The sequence below is a fragment of the Rattus norvegicus genome, chromosome 5 (assembly GCF_021556685.1).
Source record: "Rattus norvegicus strain SHRSP/BbbUtx chromosome 5, alternate assembly SHRSP_T2T, whole genome shotgun sequence".
Classification (NCBI taxonomy): Eukaryota; Metazoa; Chordata; class Mammalia; order Rodentia; family Muridae; genus Rattus; species Rattus norvegicus.
In genome coordinates this window covers 54152482-54164881 of record NC_141538.1, presented here as the reverse complement: position 1 = coordinate 54164881, position 12400 = coordinate 54152482, and the positions used below count along the sequence as shown (strand labels likewise).

The window sequence follows — 12400 nt, the reverse complement described above, 5'->3', positions numbered from 1 at the left end:
GTGGATGCTGTTGTCATCCTATAAAGTAATGGCTAAAGTCTGAGGCAGCCTCCTTTTCTTGCCTTTTTCAGGCAAAGCATCTGTAATGTGGAGTAACCACTAGAATCTTCTACAATATAATTTTTTAAATGATTAAACTTTTTATGTGTCCTGGAGCTGGAGTTTCAAGTGGTTGTGAGCTGCCTGAACTAGAGGCTTGGAGCTAAACTCGGGTCCTCTGGAAGAGCATTAAACACTCAACCAATCATGCAACACCCCAGTATGGTCAGCGCTGCCAAGGCTTGCACGAGAAATTCTGGGAATGAAGGTCCCTATTCAGCTTTTTTAGTAGACTGTGAAAAACAGTATTTCTGGTCTTCTGTTGCCCACTAAATAATACTTATTCTCTCTCTCTCTCTCTCTCTCTCTCTCTCTCTCTCTCTCTCTCTCTCTCTCCTGTGATAGAGTTTCTTTGTTTTCTTTGTAGACCAGGATGGCCATGAACTCAAAAATCAGCCTGCTTCTGTGGGATTAAAGTTGTGTGCCACCACTACTTGGCTGTATAATAATTATTTAATGATTTTCATAATTACATTCATCTGAACTACATAGAAATAAGTGATGAATTAATTTTTCTCCTTGGGCTCATTGCTCATGTTTGAAAAACATATGATAACTATGTAATTTTATTGGAATTTCTTCTATAATTGTTTTTCTTTCTAGACACCATTACCTCCCTAGCTCACTTTCTATTGTAATAATATACTGACTAAAATCAACCTGGGGAGGAAAAGGGTTTATTGAATCTTATAAATTACAGTCCATTCCTGAGGGAGACCAGGGCAGGAGTTTCAAGACGAATCTTGAAGAAGAAACCACTGGAGAACACTGTTTATTGGCTTGCTCCTTCAGTTCTTCAGCTAAATTTCTTACACACGAACAACCTGCCTGGACTTGCACTGCCAACAGTAGTCTGGGCCCTTTTATATCAAATGACAATTAATAAAATGTGTCACAGATGTGTCCACAGGCCAATCTAACAGAGGCAATCCTTAACTGAGGTTACCTGTCCCCAGTTGTGTCAAGGTGACAACTAAGATTAGCTATCACAAGTCTACTCCTTGTCAACTTGACACATAAACACATCACTGTTAAACCATAACCTTTCCTTTCTTGTCTCCAAGGTCTTATATTACTAATCCAATGTAAAATACACAAAAGACTGAAGTCTTTAAAAAGTCAATACTTTAAAACTCTAAAAATCTTTTTAAAAAATCAAAGTGGCTCCTTTCATATAAAGATAAATGATCTCTTATTCTAAAAAGGAGGGACCAAGGCATAAAATCACACTTAAGCAAAAACAAGGCCCAGCAGTGTAGATCAGTGTTTGGCATCCTGTAATTACTCATAATCATGTGGGCTCCAAATGGCTTGTGCAGTTCTACTTTTCCAGCTCTGCCAACCACAAAACATACAACTTGTATCATAAGTTCATGAAGGGTTGGCTTTGCACTTGGTGCTTGCCACCTTTGTGGTCATCCCAAGGTTCTAGCGTCTCCAATATCCCAATATCACTTGCCATTGCAACTAAGGCTGATCCTTCACCAATAACACTGCTGACATCACTTCAGGAAGTGTGACTTTGCTACATGGTGTCAAGTCTTAGGAACATCTTAAGACCCCTTCATGCCTTCAAAATCAGTGACTCTTTCATAAGGCCAAGTTTGGCTTCCAGTTTGAGATGCAGCTTTGGCCTCCCTGGACCACAGTTTCCTTGTGCTGATTCAGAGGAAATATTTTCTAGAAGATGTCACCTCAAAAATGCTGTTCTCCTATCGGTCTTAGTTGATTGTTCAGTCCTAGCTAGTGAGCATCCACTGTCCTAATGAAGCTGAAGCTTTACTCCAATAGTGCTCAGTTAATCACATCAGAGTCTAACCATCTAACCAGTCCCAGCTAACCATCAACCAGATATTAAAAGTATATCATATGAATCGTTCCAAAAGAGTTGTCACTTCCCTCTAAAACTTCAAATGCCAGGCCTCCATTGTCTACCCCAGCCAGGCCATATCCCACCATGGAGTTGGCAATTGGTTAGGAAATCCCACACCTATCCATGGAGCTATGGGCAATTGTTAGCGGTTGGGAGAGGGGAAGTCAGTTTTCTTTCTCCCTCTAAGAGGGTAGCCCCTGGTAAGTCAACAGTGAAGGAGTATACATGCAAGAACTTGAACAGCGCAGGTTAGTTTGGATGGGTGTCTTGGTTACGATTCTGTTGCTATACAGAGACATCATGACCAAGTCAACTCTTATTTTAAAAAGCGTTTAACTTGGGACTTGCTTACAGCTCTAGAAGGTTAGTCTACGGTTATTACAGTGGGAAGCAGACAACCATGGGACTGGAGTAGTGACAGAGATTGCTGTATCCTAATCCACTGGCAGAGACTGAGATAGGATTTGTCTACCAAAAGCCTGTCATGGGCTTTCGAAACCTCAAAGCCCACCTTCGGTGACTCACCTCCTTCAAGAAGGCAAGACCACCTAATCCTTCCTAAAGGGTCCATCAAGTGGGAATCAAACATTCACATATAGAAGCCTATGGGAACCATTCTCATTCAAATCACCATAGCCTGGACCACAGCTTCTATGTGCTGACTCAAAGGAAATACTTCCTAGAAGATGACAGCTCAATAATGTTGATTTTCTAGTCATCAAAGTTGACTCTTCAGCCCTAGCTGACCAACACATCACGTGAAAGACCTTGTCATAATCTTTGCTTCCCTCTGAAAGTTTACGCCCCGAACACTAACATTTCTCTCATCACTATATTCTAACCTCTCACAACAATAGCTCACTAAGATCTTCCCACTCACTAGCTTTCCCAGCACTGAGTTTCAAAAGCTCCTCCCTCTAGATAGCATAGACAGGCACATCACAGCAACAAACCTCCTTTTCTGGTGCCAGTTTCTATTATTTGTTTTTCTGTTGTGATAAAACATCTCGATGAAAGGTAGAGAATTTTGAGAGAAGAGAGTTCTTTAAACTTTACTCACTTGAGACTCTCTCAGATAACTCTAAGCTGTGTCAAGGTGACAGCTGAAGCTAACTAGGACTCACCTTTCAAAATGTGTTGATTTATATCTGAATCCTCTATTATGTTCCTTTGGTGTGTGTGTGTGTGTGTGTGTGTGTGTGTGTGTGTGTGTGTGTGTGTGTACACATGCCAATATCATGCTATTTTTGTTGGACAGTATACTATAGTTTGAACTCTTGTAATACTTTATCTTCGGATGTATTCTTTCTGTATAGGATTGCTTTGGCTATTAATGGTCTTTTGAGTTTCCACATTAAAATACAATTTTTAAAGGATTGTTCTGTGTGTGAAGAATATAACTGGGATTTTGATGGGAGTCCCATTGAATTTGTAGATTACTTCAAATCAGAAAACTATTTATTAATTTTACTATTTCAGAAGCCTGAAAGATCTTTTCATAACTTTGTGTCTTCTAAATTTTGTTTTGGATATCTTAGGGTTTATCCTGTTGCAAATGTTCATCTCTCTGAATATGTGTATATGCATATGATGTATATGTATGTATACATGTATATGTATGTATATGTGCATGTATATGATGTATATGTATACATACATAAATGTATGTAATAGATATTTTTCCTCAGCAAATTTATTATTGGAATATCTATATAGAGGCTAATAATTTTTATATGTGGATTATACATATTTGAAGGCATGCATTGAATTTGAAACTCATCTGTTGGGAACTTTTTTTTTCTTTTTCTTTTTCTTTTTTTTTTGGAGCTGGGGACTGAACCCAGGGCCTTTGCTAGGCAAGTGCTCTAACACTGAGCTAAATCCTCAATCCCTGTTGGGAACTTTTAAGTATAGAATTATGCTGTCTGAAAATAGGAATAGCTTAGTTTCTTTCTTTCAAATTGTATCCCCTTTATAACTTTCTCAGCTCTTATTGGCCTAACAAAACTTCAAGCACTATATTAAATAGAATGGAAAGAGTGTGAATCTTTGTCTTATTCCAGAATTTAGAAGAACTTCTGTCATTTTATATGTGTTACATTTGTCACATGTTTTTTTATTTTGATGTACATTACACTTATTTCTAATTTCTTCAAAATGTCTACCATGAAAATACATTGAAATTAGTTATGTGTCTCTTCTATATTTTGAGATATCATTTTATTCCTGTCTTTAAGTCTGTTAACATGGTACATTATATTTATTGATTTTCATACTGTCTCAGACTTCTATTATTGTGATAAAAGTACCATGACCAAAAACAACTTGAGGAGGAGAGCATATATTTGTCTTACTTATCACAATCAACTACATTGTTTACAGAAGCTAACAGGAACTCAAGTAGGTCAGGAACCTAAGGCAGAGACCATGGAGTAATTCTACATACAGGTTTGCTTCCTAGGCTTTGTCAGTTTCCTTTGTTATACATCTACCCAGAGATGACTCTCTTTATAGTGTAGTGGGCCTTTACACATTAATCATTAATCAAAAAATGCCTTACAAATTTGTATAAAGGCATATCTGATGAGGGCATTAACTCTTCTCGGATGATGAGTCTACTTTGTGCCAAGTTGACAAAAAACCAACTAGCACATTTTTAAGAAAATCACATCTCTGGGATGAAACCAAACAAATATAAATTTCCAGGAACTAAATAAAAATGAGAACAACACCAAACCTCTGGGATATGTTAAAAGCAGTTCTAAGAGAGTAGTTTATGGCCCTAAGTGCCTATATTAAATGTCAGAAGGAGCACACGTAAGTGAATTAATGAAGAAACTCAAAAGGTTGTGAAAGAGCTCCCTGCTCCCAAACCCTGTGGGAGAGAGAGTTCATCACCCAGACAGGTGGGCACCCCTGAGACTATAGGGCAGGAGAGACCTCCAGTACTGCCCACCCTTGCCCAGATCCCTGACCCAAGAGGAAACTGTATAGGGCCTCTGGGAACAGGAATATAGGGGCACTCAAGGCTGCAGGTGCAATGAAGTCAGTGCTAAACTCATAGCTCTGAGAGTCTGCAGAAAGAAACAGGAGAGAGCATATATCAGCAGCTTGACAGCACACCTAAAAGCTCTAGAACAAAAAGAAGCAAATACACCGGGAGGAGTAGAAGGCAGGAAATAATCGAACTCAGAACTGAAATCAACCAAGTAGAAACAGAAAGGACTATACAAAGGATCAACAGAACCAAAAGTTGTTTCTTTGAGAAAATCAACAAGATAGATAAACCCTTAGCCAGACTAACGAGAGGACACAGAGAGTGTATCCAAATTAACAAAATCAGAAATGAAAAGAGATACATAACCACAGAATTAGAGGAAATTCAAACAATCATCAGATCCTACTTTAAAAGCCTATATTCAACAAAACTTGAAAATCTGCAGGAAATGGACAGTTTCCTAGACAGATACCAGGTACCAAAGTTAAATCAGGAACAGATAAACCATTTAAGCGACCCCATAACACCTAAAGAAATAGAAGCAATCATTAGAAGTCTCCCAACCAAAAAGAAACCAGGTCCAGATGGGTTCAGTGCAGAATTCTATCAGACCTTCAAAGAAGACCTCATACCAATATTATCCAAACTATTCCACAAAATTGAAACAGATGGAGCACTACCGAATTCCTTCTATGAAGCCACAATTACTCTTATACCAAAACCACACAAAGACACAACAAAGAAAGAGAACTTCGGACCAAATTCCCTTATGAATATCGACGCAAAAATACTCAATAAAATTCTGGCAAACCGAATCCAAGAGCACATCAAAACAATCATCCATCATGATCAAGTAGGCTTCATCCCAGGCATGCAGGGATGGTTTAATATATGGAAAACCATCAATGTAATCCACTACATAAACAAACTGAAAGAACAGAACCACATGATCATTTCATTAGATGCTGAGAAAGCATTTGACAAAATTCAACACCCCTTCATGATAAAAGTCCTGTAAAGAACAGGAATTCAAGGCCCATAACTAAACGTAGTAAAAGCCATATACAGCAAACCAGTAGCTAATATTAAACTAAATGGAGAGAAACTTGAAGCAATCCCACTAAAATCAGGGACTAGACAAGACTGCACACTCTCTCCCTACTTATTCAATATAGTTCTCAAAGTCCTACCCAGAGCAATCAGACAACAAAAGGAGATCAAAGGGATACAGATTGGAAAGGAAGAAGTCAAAACATCACTATTTGCAGATGATATGATAGTATATTTAAGTGATAACAAAATTTCCATCAGAGAACTACTAAACCAGATAAACCCCTTCAGCAAAGTGGCTGGTTATAACATTAACTCAAATAAATCAGTAGCCTTCCTCTATACAATAGAGAAACAAGGTGAGAAAGAAATTAGGGAAAGGGCCGAGAGACACAGCCAGAATACAGCAAACACAGAGGCATATGCCACGAGCAAACCACTGAATTGAGAATAGGACCCCCGTTGAAGGAATCAGAGAAAGAACTGGAAGAGCTTAAAGGGGCTCGAGACCCCATATGTACAACAATGCCAAGCAACCAGAGCTTCCAGGGACTAAGCCACTCCCTAAAGACTATACATGGACTGACCCTGGACTCTGACCTCATAGGTAGCAATGAATATCCTAGTAAGAGCACCAGTGGAAGGGGAAGCCCTGGGTCCTGCTAAGACTGAACTCCCAGTGGACTAGATTGTTGGGGGGAGGGCGGCAAGGGGGGGGAGGATGGGGAGGGGAACACCCATAAAAAAGGGGAGGTGGGAGGGGGTTGTTTGCCCGGAAACCAGGAAAGGGAATAACACTCAAAATGTATATAAGAAATACTCAAGTTAATTAAAAAAAAAGAAATAAAACAATAAAAAGATTCAACAAACACAAGAGTTAGTTCTTTGAAAAGATGAGCTCCTGTGAGTTTCTCCCTGCTGTGAACATCAGGCCCTGACCTTTGTCTCCTGGCCACCTCCCATGTGCCATGGCCATCAACTGGCAATCTGTGATCCTACCTCAGCCCAAGAGACCCAGACCTGCTGCTGCCCCAAAGCTGGAGGACAATCAGCCTCTCCTGGCCTGCCGAAGGGAGAAAAACAACAGCAAGAGGTAACTGAACATATTGATGAAGTACATAATGAAATAGACAGACTTAATGAACAAGTCAGTGAGGACCTTTTGAAAGTAGAACAAAATATAACAGTCCCCGCTGACTGTTTTTTTCAGGAGGTCAGAATTAATCATCCATTTCCCAAATTTTGGGGTAACAACATTTGTCAACTATCCACAAGTGTCTGTACAGCTTGGGAAGGAAGTCAAAGAGGCCCTGCATTATTTGACTAGAGTTGAAGGGACAGAATTTGAAGACACTAAATCAGGTTACAAAATGGGTTTTTATTTTGATAAAAATCCTTATTTTTGAAATAAAGTTCTCTCCCAAAGATTTCATCTGAATGAGAGTAGTGACCCATCTTCAAAGCTGAAGTTAAGTGAAATCTGGAAAGGATTTAACAAAATGTTCAAGTCAAATGCAGAATAAGGTCAGCAGGAAGAGGCAGCATGAAGATCCAGAGAACTTCTTTCCCTGATTTACTGAGCATTCTGATGCAGATGAGTTAGGAGAGGTCATCAAAGATATATTTTGCCAAATCCTATTCAGTACTATTGGTTCCCTGTATGGATGATGAAGAGGGAGAGAAAGGAGGAGGAGGAGGAAGAGGAGGAGGAAGAGGAGGAGGAGGAAGAGGAGGAGGAGAGCTGGAAGATATTGATGAAGGAGGGGATGAGAATAAAGGTGAAGAAGATAAAGATGATGATGAAGGGGAAGGAGAGGAGGATGGAGTGAAAATGTCCAGCCCAGAAGACTGATGTACTTCAGTCTTCTATCTATCTATTTATTTATTTATTTATTTATTTGTTTGTTTGTTTATTTATTTGTTTATTTGTTTATTTGTTTATTTTTTAAATTTTCTCCAGTCCCTGGGAGCAAGTTGCAGTTCTTTCCTCCCTGTCCCTCTGTACTCAGTCATCTTGTTTTTGAGATCTCTCGACAGCATGGTGTTCAACTTATTTGGGGGGAAATACCTTGAGGAAAATACAATAGAATCTTACCTTGAGGACAGTACAAAAGAATCTCCACTTTTCTGTTCTAAAAAAAGAAAATCACAATTCATAGATCCTTGTCCCAACTAACCAAAAGAAGGAAAGAGACAACCCAAAATAACAGAATCAGAAATGAACAGGGAATCATAACAGACATCAGATAAATCAGAATATTATAAGGCAATGATGCAGAAACCTGTACTCTGATAAGTTGAAAAATCCAAAAGAAATGTATGAATTTATTGATTTATCTAAACTAACAAACCAACCAGAGACCAATGACATAGAGACATAATACAGGAGGATATTGTAATAGTAATAAAGAAAAAATTTTACAGCTTAAAAAAGAAGTCCAGGGCCAGATGGATTCACAGAATAATACCTGAGTTTCAAAAACAGTCTATAGCCAATCTTCCTTAAACTCTATGTCAGTGGTTCTCAACATATGGGTGACAACCTTCCTAGCGTCACATATCAGATATCCTGCAAACCAGACATTGAAAGACAATCACATGATAATCTTAATGCGTGCAGAAAAGACTGACAAAATCCAACATGTCTTCATATAAAGGTCACAGAGAATGTAGTACTAGAAATAACATATGTCTACAATAGGAAAGCTATATATGAGAAACTCAGACAACATCTTCCTAAATGGAGAAAAGCTTAAGTTGTAAACTTGAAGAAGAGTGGGAAGGAGTATATGGGATGTCTTGGAAGGAGAAAAGAGAAGGGAGAAATGTGATTATATCATAATCTAAAAATAAAAATTAAAAACGGATCTGATTATGATGAAACTCACCATTTTAGGAATAGTCATGAAGGTTTTTAAATGACTCCTTATACTTTTACACTCTCAGAAAACAAGTAGCTTCCCTAATCCTGATCACAGCAAGATCCCTCCTGACTGCCTAGTGTATTTCTTTCTTTCTTTAATCTGGATACATAATCTAAAGTAGAACATATCACACACGAATTCTGTTGGTTTCTGTTTTTCTGAGATTGGCATATATTCTAAATTTTTATTTTGAGCTGCATGTAGGAAGAAAAATATCCTTAATAGTTTCCTTTCTTATTTTAGTTTTTTTATTTTTTATTAATTTTCTTTCTCAAGATTTTAAAATAATTTATTTTAAAATAATTTTATGTGCATTGGCATGAGGGTGTCAGATCCCTTAAAACTGCCATAACAGAGAGTTGTGAGCTGCTGTGTGGATCCTGGGGACTGAACCTAGGTCGTCTGGAAGAGCAGCCAGTGCTCTTAACCACTGATCTGTCTCTCCAGCCTCTATTTCGCAGTTTTAAATATTTTCTTTTCCTACACTTTGATCCTTTTCTTTTTTATTAAAAAAAAAACTCCCTTCTTTCAGGCATCTTTCTCCCATTTCCCTTTTTTTCCTTGTGTCTTTCTAAATTCCTTCACTCAAATATATCTGCTTCTTGCTACTCTTTTCCTTCCCCTCAACTTCCTCTTATTTCACTATTTAGTCTATGGTGAAGATGAGTGGTTTGTGAATGGGAGTACGGCTCAGTTTATTACATACATGAATCCTGAAAGCTGAATGGGTCTAGCTCTCTGTAACCAAATCCCATGGAGAGAGAGAGCTGGACTTTCAAAAGTGCAGACAATCCTGAGAGCTCAGGGGAGTCTGCCACTTCTGTTCACATTCCTGTCTCAAGAAGAACCTGCTTAGTGCTCTCTGAATACTGGAACCTAGGGCAGTCAGAGGCATGATCCTTCTGGTTTCTCCCTGCACCCTGAGCTGAACCAGTACCACAGCTCTCTGTACCCAAATCCCACAGAGGAGAGAGCTAGACTCTCAGAAGTGCTGACAATCCTGAGAGCTCAGAGGAGACAACTACCTCTGCTCACATGCCTGGCCCAAGAGGAACCGGCCTAGTGACTAATTTGCAGTCTGGGCAGAGGAACCTAGGAGCAGTGGGATGCAGGACACTTCTAGTTTCTGCTTGTTCCCAGAGCTGAAAGCCAGTATCCAGAAGTGCTGACATACCTGAGAGCAAAGGTAAGACCAACTCTTCTCAAACAAGTTACCCGCCTCAGGACACATAAGCTCAGGAACAGTCTGGGACAGGATACTTCTGGTTTCTGCCTGTGCCCAAAGCTGACCTGGTTCCACAGCTCTCTGTACCCAGATCCGGCTGAAAAAAACAGGTCCACAGGAGTGCTGACACACAGGTTTATAGTAGGGTCAAGCCACTGTCAGAGACAACAAGACAAGCTAATGCTAGAGGCAACCTGAGGGTTAGAGGTAAGCACAGGAAACTAAGCAACAGAAATCAAGACTACTTGGCACCATCAGAGCCCAGTTCTCCCACCAAAGCAAAATCTGGATATCCAAACACACCAGAAAGGCAAGATTTAGCTTTAAAATCACATCTCATGAGGATGATAGCTGACTTTAAGAAGGACTTAAGTAAATTCCTTAAGAAAATACAGGACAACACGGGTAAACAAGAAGAAGCCCTTAAAGAGGAAACACAAAAATTCCTTAAAGAATTACAGGAAAATACAACCAAACAGGTGAAGGAATTGAACAAAACCATCCTGGATTTAAAAATGGAAATAAAAACAATAAAGAAATCACAAAGAGAGACAACTCTGGGGAAAGAAAAACTAGAAAAGAGATCAGGAGCCATATATGCAAGCAACACCAACAGAATAAAAGAGATAGAAGAGAGAATCTCAGGGGTGGAAAATACCATAGAAAATATCAACACAACCATCAAAGATAATGTAAAACGCAAAAAGCTCCTAGCCCAAAACATCCAGGAAATCCAGGACACAATGAGAAGATCAAACATAAGGATAATAGGTATAGAAAAGAGTGAAGACTCTCTTAAAGGGCCAGTAAATATCTTCTTCAACAAAATTATAGAAGAAAACTTCCCTAATCTAAAGAAAGCGATGCCTACAAACATACAAAAAGCCTACAGTACTCCAAATAGATTGAATGAGAAAAGAAATTCCACCTGTCACTTACTAGTCAAAACACCAAACGCACAAAGCAAAGAAAGAGTATTAAAAGCAGTAAGGGAAAAAGGTCAAGTGACATATAAAGGCAGACCTATCAGAATTACACCAGACTTCTCACTAGAGACTATGAAAGCCAGAAGATCATGGGAAGATGTCATATAGACCCTAAAAGAACACAAATGCCAGCCCAGACTACTATATCCAGCAAAACCCTGAATTAACATAGATGGAGAAACCAAGAACCAAGATATTCCATGACAAAACCAAATTTACACAATATCTTTCCACAAATCCAGCCCTACAAAGGATATTAGGTGGAAAACTCCAAAACAAGGGGTGGGGGCGTTACACTTTAGAAAAATCAAGAAAGTAATCTCCTTATAATAAACCCAAGAGAGACCCAACCACCTGGTCAGGTGGGCACTCCTGAGGCGGCAGAGCGGAAGAGACCACCAACACTGCTCACCCCTGCCCACATCCCTGGCCCAAGAGGAAACTGTATAAGGCCTCTGGGCTCCCGTGGGGGAGGGCCCAGGAGCGGCAGGACACCTGCCTGAGACACCGCCGGAACCTGAAAGAAACAGACCGGATAAACAGTTCTCTGCATCCAAATCCCGTGGGAGGGAGAGCTAAACCTTCAGAGAGGCAGACAAGCCTGGGAAACCAGAAGAGACTGCTCCCTGCACACACATCTCGGACGCCAGAGGAAAAAGCCAAAGACCATCTGGAACCCTGGTGCACTGCAGCTCCCGGAAGGGGCGGCACAGGTCTTCCTGGTTGCTGCCGCTGCAGAGAGCCCCTGGGCAGCACCCCACGAGTGAACTTGAGCCTCAGGACCACAGGTAAGACCAAATTTTCTGCTGCAAGAAAGCTGCCTGGTGAACTCAAGACACAGGCCCACAGGAACAGCTGAAGACCTGTAGAGAGGAAAAACTACACGCCCGAAAGCAGAACACTCTGTCCCCATAACTGACTGAAAGAGAGGAAAACAGGTCTATAGCACTCCCGACACACAGGCTTATAGGACAGTCTAGCCACTGTCAGAAATAGCAGAACAAAGTAACACTAGAGATAATCTGATGGCGAGAGGCAAGCGCAGGAACCCAAGCAACAGAAACCAAGACTACATGTCATCATCGGAGCCCAATTCTCCCACCAAAACAAACATGGAATATCCAAACACACCAGAAAAGCAAGATCTAGTTTCAAAATCATATTTGATCATGATGCTGGAGGACTTCAAGAAAGACATGAACACACTTAGGGAAACACAGGAAAACATTAATAAACAAGTAGAAG

The 12400-nt window shown here is 39.9% G+C and overlaps 1 pseudogene; it reads left to right on the top strand.

Moving 5' to 3' along the window:
- The first annotated feature begins 6988 nt into the window (after nucleotides 1-6988).
- On the top strand, nucleotides 6989-7872 carry Set-ps17 (Set nuclear proto-oncogene, pseudogene 17; annotated as a pseudogene).
- Nucleotides 7873-12400: the final 4528 nt, after the last annotated feature.